Source organism: Phascolarctos cinereus, unplaced genomic scaffold (genome assembly GCF_003287225.1).
Source record: "Phascolarctos cinereus isolate Bilbo 61053 unplaced genomic scaffold, phaCin_HiC Scaffold_3;HRSCAF=262, whole genome shotgun sequence".
Taxonomy (NCBI): Eukaryota; Metazoa; Chordata; class Mammalia; order Diprotodontia; family Phascolarctidae; genus Phascolarctos; species Phascolarctos cinereus.
This window is the reverse complement of record NW_027555736.1, coordinates 82061522-82074112: the sequence shown is the minus strand read 5'-3', so window position 1 is coordinate 82074112 and position 12591 is coordinate 82061522.

Genomic DNA, 12591 nt, shown 5'->3' with positions numbered 1-12591 from the left:
TGTGTGTGTGTGTGTGTGTGTGTGTGTGTGTGCATTTGTGGTTGTTATTACCTGTTCATAGAAGGAAGAAAGCATTTTATAAGTGGTAAAAATCCTGTATTTTCATATGAGCTGTTACTGTTATGAGTAAAAGCTGAATTCATCAGTAACTTTACTTTAGGTTAGCAAATTCTTCGAAAAGAAAAAAAAACCTTGGTCAGTTAAGGCATGATAACTAATTTACTCCTCTGAGCAGAGTGTACAATTACATGGAGAGCCTCTCTCATTGCAAATACAGTTTCAATCATATTGGAAATAAGTGAGTGTAATTGCTAGGGGCAGCCCTGAACTTTTTGGTGTTTCTCACAGGGACAGCTGTGAAGAAGGTAGAGTCTGTCTTTAGGCAGTCTCAGTCAAAATGCCACCTTGTCCAAGGAACTTTTCCCGATTCCTCTTAAATACTAGCACCTTCCTTATGAGATCGCCTCTAAGATACTCCATATGTCTTGTTTGTACATAATTTTTTGTTCCCATTAGAATGTGAGCTCATCAAGAGCAGGGACAATGTTTTTTCCCTTTCTTTTTATCTCAGTTCTTAGCACACTCACATGGAAGTACATTCTAGAAGGGCCATAATTTAAAAAAAAACAAACCTTGAAGGACCAAGCTATATTAATTGACCCAATGTAGTTTTTTGCTAGTCTTCAAAGGGGGAAAACTCATGTCACGTCCAAGGGCAGTGACTTGGGCTAGACATAAATGTAAAATGTTCATTGCAGTGTATTCTTATCCTGTTTTTCTATCCCTTGTAAAACTGACCCAGTGGCTTCTAAATGGAGGTCTGCGATCTCAAGTATATCTCTTCTGCCTTTTCTGGCTAACCTCCTTGAAAAGGCTGTCTATAATAGATACCTCCACTTTTCTTCTTCTCACTCTCTTCTTAACCCCTTGCAGTCTGGCTTCTGACTCTGTCATTGCATTGAATCTGATCTCTCCAAAATTGCTGGTGATCTCTTAGTTGCCAAATCCAATGGCTTTTTCTCTGTCGTCATTCTCTTTGACACTGCTAATTATTCTTTCCTCTTTGATACTCTCTTCTATCTAGTTTTCAAGGCATCACTCTATCCTTGTTCTCCTCCTACCTATCTGACCGCTCATTCTCTGTCTCATTTGTTGGATCCTCTTCCAGAGCATGCCCTCCCACCATAGCTTGTCCCGCAGGACTCTGTTTGGGGCTCTCTTCTCTTCTCCTTCTATACTACTTCACTTGGTGATTTCATCATTTCCTGTGGATTTATCATCTCTATGCTGATGATTCGCAAGTCTACTTATCCTGCCCCAACCTCTCTGCTGACCTCCAGTCTCACATCTCAAACTGGAACATCCTTTCAGTCCCTCAAGTTCATAAACTAGGTGTCATCCTGGACTCCTCACTGTCTCTCACTTCCCATATCCAATCTACTGCCAAGTCCTGTTGATTTCACCTTTGCCATAGTAGCAAGCCCCAAGTGTTGTGAGGGCTGTCTCTGACCTATAGTATGGGGGTGTCATTGGGTGGCTCAAAGGGAGGCAGAATACACGCTTCCAGTCTCTTCTCCCCCTACTATTCTCTAATGGAGACTTTAATTCCTGCCACAAGGGGAAGCAGAAAGATGGGGCCAGAGGCCTCTACTCTGCTTTTCTCAGAGAGAGGGGATACTGATCTAAAATTATATCTGCATGATGCCTTAAATATTGTTAGTGTAGAGGATGTGATTTTTCACAGTTAACTTTTGACCATTGTTCATTATTGGGGGAACCAGGACCCCAAGATCTATATATCGAAGGCTTGAATCCCTTCCCACCACATACTAATTCTGCACTTACCCAAGAAACCCATTTATCCAAATTGGTAGCAAAACAGAGATCAGACAAAGTATGCATAAGAGAATATATACCAGATGCTATAGAGTGAAGGAGTTCTCCCATTGGGAGTCCTGGTTCTCTCTCCAGAGGAAGTTTCCCAAAGTCCCTAGTGCAGCAAGCTGGGGGATGGTGGGGGTGGTAGACACATGATGGAGACTGTCAGCTCCTTCCGTATCTTCCCAGAGTTTTTCCTTCAGCAGCCTAGAGTAGGGTTGACCTTGTCTATCTTCTCTCTCAGATATGGAAGCCAGATACACCCTGACTGATCTGAAGCTTGAAGAAGACTGAAAAGCTTCCCTCTCTGCTGCATTCATGAACTCCTCCCAGACCCTAATCCAGGCATGGGCATTAATCTCTACTAATAAGGAGAGAACCCCATATTTTGTTATACAACATCTCTTGAATATGCCCCTTTCTCTCCTGTGATAGTTCCACCACTCTATTGCAGGCCTTCGTTTACCTCATCCCTGGACTATTGCAGTAGCTGCTGATGGATCTGCAACTTCAAGACTCTTCCCACGTCAGTCCATTCTCCATTTATCCACCAAAGACATTTTCCTAAAGCGTAGGTTTGACTATGTCACCCTCTCCTACTCAATAAATTCTAGTGGCTCTCTATTGCCTTCAGGATCAAATGGGAAATCCTTTTGGCAGTCAAGTCCTTCATAACCTAGCCGCCTCCTACCTTTCCAGTCTCCTTACACCTTGCTCTTTGCCAGGTAATCTTTGATTCATGGGCACTGGCCTGCTTGCTGATCCATGAACAAGACACTCCATCTCTAACTCCAGGCATTTCCTCTAGCTATCCTCTGTATCTAAAAAGTTATCTTTCCTCAGCTCTGCCTATTGGCTTCTCTGGACTCCTTTAAGTCCTAATTAAAATCCCATCTTCTACAGGAAGGCTTTCCTAATCTCTCTTAATTCCTGCTAAGGGTTTTTACATATTTGTTTGCTTATTGTCTCCCCCATTAGATTATGAGCTCCTTGGAGGGGAGGAATTGTCTTTTTGCTTCTTTTTGTATCCCTAGTGCTTAGAATAGTGCCTGACATGTACCAGTGGCTTAATAAATGTTTGTTGACTGACTTTATGCCCCATTACAAGGTGCAAAATGAACCCAGCTCATTTTGGAAATTTGGAAATTACAGTAACTTTAAAGTAAGTTTGAAATTGGTTTGTAAGCTCTGCTGTTCTGCTTGTTTGGCTTAAGGAAATATTACTGCCCTGGTTACTGGAACAGGGGTGGGCTAGGACCAGCTACAGGCTTGTAAGAACTAATTGTTAAACTTTCAGCACAACAACAACTAGTAGAAGTAGTATTTACTTCACAAATATTATCTCAGTCAATCCTCACAAGAATCCCCGTGAGGTATATGCTACTATTATTGCCATTTTATAGTTGACAAATTTGAGGCAGTCAGAAGTTAAGTCATTTGCCCAAAATCGCGCAGTCTAAGGCTAGATTTGAACTCAGATCTTCCTGCCTCCTGGCCCAGAACTCAATCTGCTGTGTCACCTAGCTGCCTGATCATTTATACCTCTGAAATTGTCAAAGGCTACAAACTGGGTCTTAATTTGTTGTTTTATTGTTTGTCTAGACTTTAGAAAGTGATGGAGAAAGTGTTAACATTGCGAATTAAACTTAGAAGTGTGTGGTGGTACTTTTTTTTTTTCCTCTCTGGAGAACCTGTTGTTAAACATTTACCAGAATACTCTTAGGAAGGTCGCTAAGATTGCCAAGTGATTTAGGCATATATTCACAGATTTTGAGAGTTGGAAGGCACTTAGAGATTCATTCAGTTCCACCCCTTCATATTAAGATGAGGAAACTGGGGTACATGGCAGTTAATTAATTTGCTCCATGTCACAGAGCTAGTCACTGACAGACCTTAGACTAGAAAAATAGCTGATATTTGTTACCTAGATTTAATGTTTGCAAAGCACTTTACACTCTCTAACTTAATCTTCACCAGGTGAGGTAGTAGTTGTTATGACTCCTATTTCTCTTGTAAGGAAACTGAAGGTGAGGCAGGTTAAATTAATTTGCTGAGGGTCGCAGAGCTAGTAAGTGTCTGAAGACTGATTCGAGATCTGGTCTGACTGGCCTCTGAGGTCAGTGCTTGACCGATAACTCCCCACTGCCTCCCAACTTTCGGTCTAGGTATATATTCAACCACTCCTTATCATCTTCCCTGATTTGTCACTGAAACCTCCTTCTGCTTGCCAAGAAAATTCAGAATTGATTCCTGGAAATCAGGGTCACATCCTGTTAACTTTGCAAATGTAGAGCTGCCCAAAGTGGGGTCTGTGTTGTCCTTTTAAGAATGATGAAAGGCATCTAATTGTGAGTGTATTTCAGCCAAATGTCACCAGCCATCTCCTCTGTCTCTAAGACCCTGATGGGAGACATATTCAAAGAAACATTTGGGGTTTTTAGAGAGGAGACATGACTCCTCTCTTGACTTAACTAAAACCCCATGTGTGGCTTTGAAATTTTCTCCTGTAACATCAAACGTGCAGACTCTTCTTATTAGCCCTGAGATAGGAGCCGACCTTCTCTTCCTAGAATCAGTGCTTCAAAATTACTTGGGAGAACAAACTAAGTAAACACCATCTGTTCTGAAAGGCAGAAGAATCTGTATGAGCTTCCAAGACAAAGTGCATTATTAATTAAGAAAATGGGCCCAGATCACATTGAGCATGGCAGACTGGGACAGCCTGTAAAGAGTCACTTTCCAAAGGCCCTCAGGACAGCGAAAGGGTTTGGGGCAAATATCATCTTTCTGAGACTCCGTGATCCCATCATGTGGTTTTTGAAGGTCAGAGACCATATGTTTGCAGATCTAGAGATGGGAGGGAGGTTGGAAGGTCTATAGTCCAGTTCCCTCTTTTTACAGATAGAGAAACTGAGACTCAGAGAGACTAAGTGGCTTAGGATCATTGGATTATAGATTTGGACAAGGAAAGGACCTCAGTGACTGTCTACTCCAACCTCTTCATTTTGCATATGATGAAGCTAAGGCCCGGGAAGATCCTAAGGTTGACTATGTAGTAAGCACTGAAAGTAGGATTTGAACCCAGGGCCACTGATGACAAAGTCAGTGCTCTTGTCACTGGCCCTGCTGCTACAAAGCATGACTGGGCTATGGATTTGATTCTTCATCTAGGGCTAATTCCACAATGAAAAACTTACTTCAAGATTTCAGTGGAGGAATAGATCATAATAGAAGGAGAACTGGAGGAGTGGTGAATACCCCAACTTTAATTAGTGTAATTAAATCAGTAGAATGAAGTTTCAAACGTGTAAACACAGTGATTCACCACTGTTCCCATTACATTTGGAAGCTAGTGTTACATTATCAAGCTACTAGAAAGGGAATGACAATCAACAGCCCCATTATGACCCTCACCATCTAGCATGCTCCTTTTCTGCCTCTCACCATTTGATTACAAGATAATTTAATTAGCTTTAGAAAGAGTATTTTCTAAGCAGGCCTAGCAAGGAGAATTATCCTGGAAACAGTCCCCTCAAATCAGGGTCTCACTTCCCCTGGCACTCCCTGTTGGACATTTAGGCAAATCATTTCCACTCTCTGGGTCTTAGTTTCATCATATGCAAAATAAAGGAGATTAACTAGATTATCTCTAATGTACCTTTCAGCTCAAAATTAATAATCATAGTCATAATAGCTAGCATTTACATAGCCTCTACTAGGTGCCAGGAGCTGTGCTAAGCACTTTATAAATATCATCTCATTTGATCCACACAACAACCCTGTGAGGTAAATGTTATAATTATCCTCATTTTACAATTGAGGAAACTGAGGCAAAATTTTCTTGCTACCTACCAGAGCAAGAATAAACAATTAAATTATGAGAGATTAGAATTTGATCTGGAAATCCAAAAGCACTAATTTCAAATTTATCCGTAAGCAATGTTGTATGTTCAAATTTGGGTGCCTCTAGCAAATCTTTCAGTAAGACTTCATTTATTTTTTAAATTTCAAAATAAATGGATCTCAATGAACAGGGAACCTTTTCATGTACCTGATCAATGCAATGGCTGATTGGATCATATAATACAATTTAATCATTAAGACAACCACAAAGAAATAACCAGGAAACAAGTCGTTAATTTCTACCAAACTTTATTAAGTGCCTACCCCATACAATGCTTCCTGCAAGGTGCTGAAGGAGATACAAAATATATGATGTATTATTATTATTATTATTATCGCCATCATTATTATTGTCTCATCACAAATGAAAACTGGTTAAGCATGAAGAGATCCAGTCCACTGAGCTCTAATGACTATTATGACAGATGGACCAAAATACACATAATTTTTTTCTGTTCTCCCATTTTCCATTCTCCCTCTTCCTTTATTTTAATTTCTTCTTTCCTGTCCTTTGCCTTTTCCTATCCTGATTTTGGTTTAGAAGATCTGACCTGAATCAGTGCTTCCACTTATTATCTAGGATGGGCACCTAGTCACGTTACTTGTCTGGGTCTCATCTATAAAATGAGGAGAGTTTTATTAGATCACCTCCAGGTTGCTTCCAGGTCTATGATGGTATGGAAATGTCAGAGTAGAACCGATTGCTACGTCTTCTTTTTCTTAGCTCTGTCCACTGGAGTCACACATCATAGTCCTTCAGTCAAACACAGTCAGACACCTTTTAGTGTCTCCTTTGCTTTTTTTCTTCCTAACATCCTTGTCATTTTTCCCTGTCTTTCTCTTGTGTGCAAATATTACCCAAATGCAATACAACTTAAAAGACTAGAATTAAAACATTAAAAATTCCAACCCATGGGAAAAGAACCCTTTTGGGGGCTAGTTACAGCTGGTTTAACAAAGAGGCAGGTGCACAGTAAAGGTCATTTAAATAAGGTATTTTTAGTTTCTTAAGGTTTGAGTCTTTTCTTTGGAATTACAGTGTTTCCTTTGTTCCATCTCATATGCTTTAAAAGTTTATATTCATTCTGTAGCTAAAGTTCTAATCAAGGACAGTTTCTAACAGACAATAGAGATCACCTCTGTACAAGATGGTAATGGACAATGTCAATGGGGGATGAATCTGACTGTTACTCCAAAGGGGTTCACAAAATCTGAAAGTCCTAAATGTTAAGTCCATCCCAACTCTGGGAGGGTAAGCTGCATAATCCAAAGTATTATCTATATAATGAAAAAGGTCAGGCTCAAAAATACTCTGTATACTACAGCATGATGCCTCATGGAAATGATATAGTCACCAAGACAACCAACCCTGTTCTGACCCCTCCAACAGTGCAATTCATCTAAATAAAGATGGATTCAGTCATCATCTGAGGAAATAGTAGTCTTCATTCTCTCAATAGGTACAGAACTTCTTGCCTGCTCCTTCATCCTAACTTGTCCCCATCTTATTGGACATCTACCCAAAATTCAGGAACAATAGAATGAAGTAAATAGAATCAAGTATTCAGGATATTGCAGAAGAGGTAGAAGCATTTTTATTGTGCCCAGGACAGGAGTAATTCAGAATATGTGCATTTCTTCATATTCAATTCAATTTGACAAGCATATGAGATCTGAGATAGTGGCAAAACAGTCTCTCCTCTCAAAGAGCTTTCTACAGAAGTAGGAGGCAGGCATAATATGTACACCGATGACTGAATGCAAAATACAGGTTGTCCTAAAAAGTCTTAGTGCTATTTTAGTACACTTGTATATACAGACTAAATGCAAAGCAACTTTTAGCAGGGAGGGTTAGAAAGTACTAATGACTGGAGGACATCAGGAAAAGACAAGTGGAGGAGGTAGAGGTTGAGCAGAGCCTTGAAAGGAACTAAGGATTTCAACAGGCAGAGGTGACAAGGGAGAGCATTCCAGGACTGGGAAATAGCAGATGTGGGAGATAGAATGTCATGTGGGGAGAGTAGCAGGAAAGCCAGTGTAGATGAAACATAGGGTGCTGTGTAATGGGAAATCAGTCTGGAATGACAGGTTAGAACTAGATTGTAAAATATCAAGCAGAGTTTGTATTTTATCCTGGGATCAGTAGGGAGCCAATGAAGCTTCTTGAGCTGAGGAATGATGATGAAACTAAGTTTTTATTTCTAATGTTCCAATTCCAATAGCCTCATAAAGCTCCTGAGAAGTATGAGTCATGGGGCGGAGTGAAAGCAGTGACTTGCTTGAACTCTCCCCCAAACCCCTCCGAATACTCATAAAAAATGGCTCTAAACAAATTCTGTAGCAGCAGAACCCACAAAAAGACAGAGTGAAATAAATTTCCAGCCCAAGACAACCTGGATGATTGATCAGAAAGGTGTATCACACCAGGCTGGGAGCACAGCACAGTGCAGCGTGGGTGCGCAGGCCGCAGCAAACCTGGAGCAGGCCTCAGAGGACTGAATCGTGGACAGCTGTGGAGGTTTCCAGACTCCTCAATCCACGAATGCCAAAGACAACTTAGAAGGTCAGTGGGAAAAGTCTGTTTCTGTCGGTGCTCAGAAAGGAAGGCGGGGTTTCAGCTCCATTCCCCAAGAGCCTGGCCCTGGGGGCAGGGCAGCTACTTCCCAAGCTTCCCCGCCCACAGACTGAGGGGGAATCCAGTGGCTGATCAGAGAGGGATTGCAGGGATCTCTTTGCCAATGCTGAGGCAGGAATCTCTTGCTTTGCCCGTGTTTGGATCTGGGTCACAGTTCTGGGCGGCAGTGCTGGGGTGAGGAGGAGCGCTGGCGTGGTGGAGCTTGTAGTGGCTGTGGAGAGAAACCCCTCCTCACAGTTACAGGACAGAAAGGAATACTTGTGGTCACAGGCCAGGAAAGGAGTAAACACCTCACCCCTTATCATACCACCTTGGAAGAACTGAAAATTTACAGGTCCTTACAAGTATCTCTGAAAACAGCTACACAAACCCCTGAAGCTTGGGACAGTACACTGTCCACATTGGAAGCAGACTCTTACCTTAAAAAAGAGTTTAAAACTCAAGTAATTGGCTGGGATCATGAGCAAGCAGCACAAAAAGAGTCAGACTATATTATCTTACTTTGGTGAAAAAGAAGACCAAAATATGTAACCGGAAGAAGACAACAAAATCAAAGCTCCTACATCCAAAGCCTCCAAAAAAATATGAATCAGTCCCAGGCCTTGGAAGAGCTCAAAAGGGATTTTGAGAAGCAAGTACAGGAAGTAAAGGAAAAACTGGGAAGAGAAATGAGAGTGATGCAAGAAAATCATGAAAAACAAGTCAACAGCTTGCTAAAGGAGACCCAAAAAAATACTGAAGAAAATAACACCTTAAAAAACAGCCTAACCCAAATGGCAAAAGAGGTCCAAAAAGCCAATGAGGGAAAAATGCCCTAAAAAGAAAAATTGGCCAAATGGAAAAGGAAGTCCAAAAGATTACTGAAGAAAATACTTCCTTAAAAATTAGAATAGAGCAATTGGAAGACAGTGACTTTATGAGAAATCAAGACACTGTAAAACAAATCCAAAAGAATGAAAAATTAGAAAACAATGTGAAATATCTCATTGGAAAAACAACTGACCTGGAAAATAGATCCAGGAGAGAGAATTTAAAAATTATTGGACTATCTGAAAGCCATGATCAAAAAAAGAGCCTAGACATCATCTTTCAAGAAATTATCAAGGAAAACTGCCCTGATATATTAGAACCAGAGGGCAAAATAGAAATTGAAAGAATCCACAGATCTCCTCCTGAAAGAGATCCCCAAAGGAAAACTCCTAGGAATATTGTAGCCAAATTCCAGAGTTCCCAGGTCAAGGAGAAAATATTACAAGCTGCCAGAAGAAACAATTCAAGTACTGTGGAAACACAATCAGGATAACACAAGATTTAGCAGCTTCTACATTAAAGGACCGCAGGGCATGGAATATAATATTCCAGAGGGCAAAGGAGATAGGATTACAACCAAGAATCACCTACCCAGCAAAACTGAGTATAATCCTTCAGGGGAAAAAATGGTCATTCAGTGAAATAGAGGACTTTCAAGCATTCCTGATGAAAAGACCAGAGCTAAACAGAAAATTTGACTTTCAAATACAGGACTCCAGTGGAACATGAAGAGGTAAACAGGAAAGAGAAATCATAAGAGACTTATTAAGATTGAACTGTTTACATTCCTGCATGGAAAGATGATATTTGTAACTCATGAGAACTTTGTCAGTATTAGGGTAGTTGAAGGAAAAAAATTGTATGTATGTATATAGATAGATAGATAGATAGATAGATAGATAGATAGATAGATAGATAGATAGATAGAGGGCACAGGGTGAGTTGAAGATTAAGGGGTCATATCTGGAGAATAAAATTAAGGGATGAGAGAGGATGATACTCAGAGAAGAAAGGGAGAGGTAGAATGGGGTAAATTATCTCACAAAAAAAAACAGAAAAGAAAAGTCTCTCACAGTGGAGGGGAAACAGGGAAGGTGAGAGGGAATGAGGAATCTTATTCTCATAGGATTTGGCTTAAGGAGAGAATAACATACACATTCAATTGGGTATGGAAATCTGTCTTACCCTACAGGAAAATAGGGGGAGAAGGGGACAAGAAGCAGGGGGTGATAGAGAGGAGGGCAGATTGGGAAAGAGGGTAATCAGAAGCAAATACTTCTGAGGAGGGACAGGGTCAAAAGAAAGAATAGAATAAATGGGAGGGCAGGATAGGATTAAGGGAAATAGAGTTAGTTTTTCACAACATGTCTACTAAGGAAGTGTTTTGCATAACTGCACATGTACAACCTATATTGAGTTGCTTGCCTTTTCAATGAGGGTGGGTGGGGAGGGAGGAAGGGAGAAAATTTGGAACCCAAAGTTTTAAAAACACATATTTTATAAAAAATGCTTTCACATGCAACTGGGAAATAAGAAATAAAGGAAATGGGGTACAGAAGTCTATCCTGCTCTACAGGAAAATAGAAGGGGAAGGGGATAAGAGAAGGGAGCGGGGAGAGATAGAAGAGAGGCAGACAGGGGAAGGGGTATTCAGAATACATGCCATCTTGGGGTGGGGGGAGGGGTGACAAATTTGGAACTCAAAAACTTGTGGAAGTGAATATTGAAAACTAAAAATAAATAAATTTATATTAAAAAACTAAATAAAATCCCTCGCTCTGACACTTAAAAAAAAAAGTATGAGTCATGTTGTAATACCATAAATTACCCACATATAAGTATGTAACATTTCCTTCTGTAGTAGTCAAGAAAGAAGGGGCAACTAGGTGGAGCAGTGGGTAGACCACCGGCCTTGAAGTCAGGAGGACCTGAGTTCAAATCCGGCCTCAGACCAAACACTTGACACTCACTAGCTGTGTGACCCTGGGCAGGTCACTTAACCCCAATTGCCTAAAAACAAAACAAAACAAAAAAGTAATCAAGAAAGAAGATGTTGGAGTGATCTCATGCAGAGTATGGCCCACATGACTATGTCCAGAATACATTCTTGGAGGGTAAGAGGAAAAAAAATGGAGTCTCATTAACCAAAGGAAATAAATGATTAAGTCTTTATTATGATAAGTCTAAAATGGAAATTGTTTAACACTCCCTGCCTGCTGGACTTAATAACATTATAGGATTATTGATAAGAATCTATGGCCATCATTCTTGTATCAACTTCCCCATTAAACCCATCACGTGGATGCTCTATAAATAACTTTGTTGATATAACTTAGGTTCCAGAAATGGAATTTAATGTTCCATTAAATTAGAAACTGGAGTAGTATGAATTGGACTTTGCCTCACTGGACAAAAATAAGTCAAATCCACAGAGATTTCACTGGCATTTGGCCATTCCTCAAAAGATCAGATATGTGTATTTGGGCATTCTGGGAGCAAACTATACAGGATAATTTGGTAATGACTTGAAATGGAAGCAGGGTGACATCACAGACTGCTTAATACCCTGCCTTTCTTACTGCCTTAAACATTAACTGTGTTATATGCATTTGAATTTGTTCTCTTTTTATTTATGGTGCAGAGGTATTACTGCATGTTCTGGGTATCCACAGCTGATACAAATTCATCACATGCTTCCAGGAGAGCTGTGATGATATATAATGGAAGTACTTTGGAGAGATTATAGTGCAATCATAGGTTTTCTGTCACTGATTCCAGTCCGCAAACCATATGGCTAAGAGAAATCTTTTCAACTAGCTACATTGATGGAACCAGGGGCATCTTCGAATAGGCTTTATCCGGCCTCTGTACCTCTTAGCTATACTGTTTGTGGTTAGACTCCATCATAGATGACATTCAGCAAGAGGCAGTATTGTAAGGGGAGAAACCTTGGGTCTTCTCCACTGAGCCCAACATGTGACCTCAAGAAAAATGGTCCTCAGCCCTTGGTCTCTGCAATGGTTCTTTTCTGTGCTTAGCACGGTACCTGGTAGATAGTAGGTACTGAATAAATGTTTATTGATTTATTCTATTTTAGGCTAAGGGGTTGGAGAATAGGCATCCCAATTTCTTGTCATCCTAGCATTCTGGAGTCACTATTTTGTTGTTGTCCTTCATAAATGAAGGAGGACCAAAATGACATTATGATGTTGGGGTCAGTATATAGTATATCTGACTGTAGCTGATCAAACTAACATAAATTTGGAAGGCTCTACCACAGATCCAGCACAAAAAAGTCGGTAAGGTAAGGAGATGTCTCTAAATGTGTGTATCTCATGTTTCCTTTGACTTTCTCTACCACACTT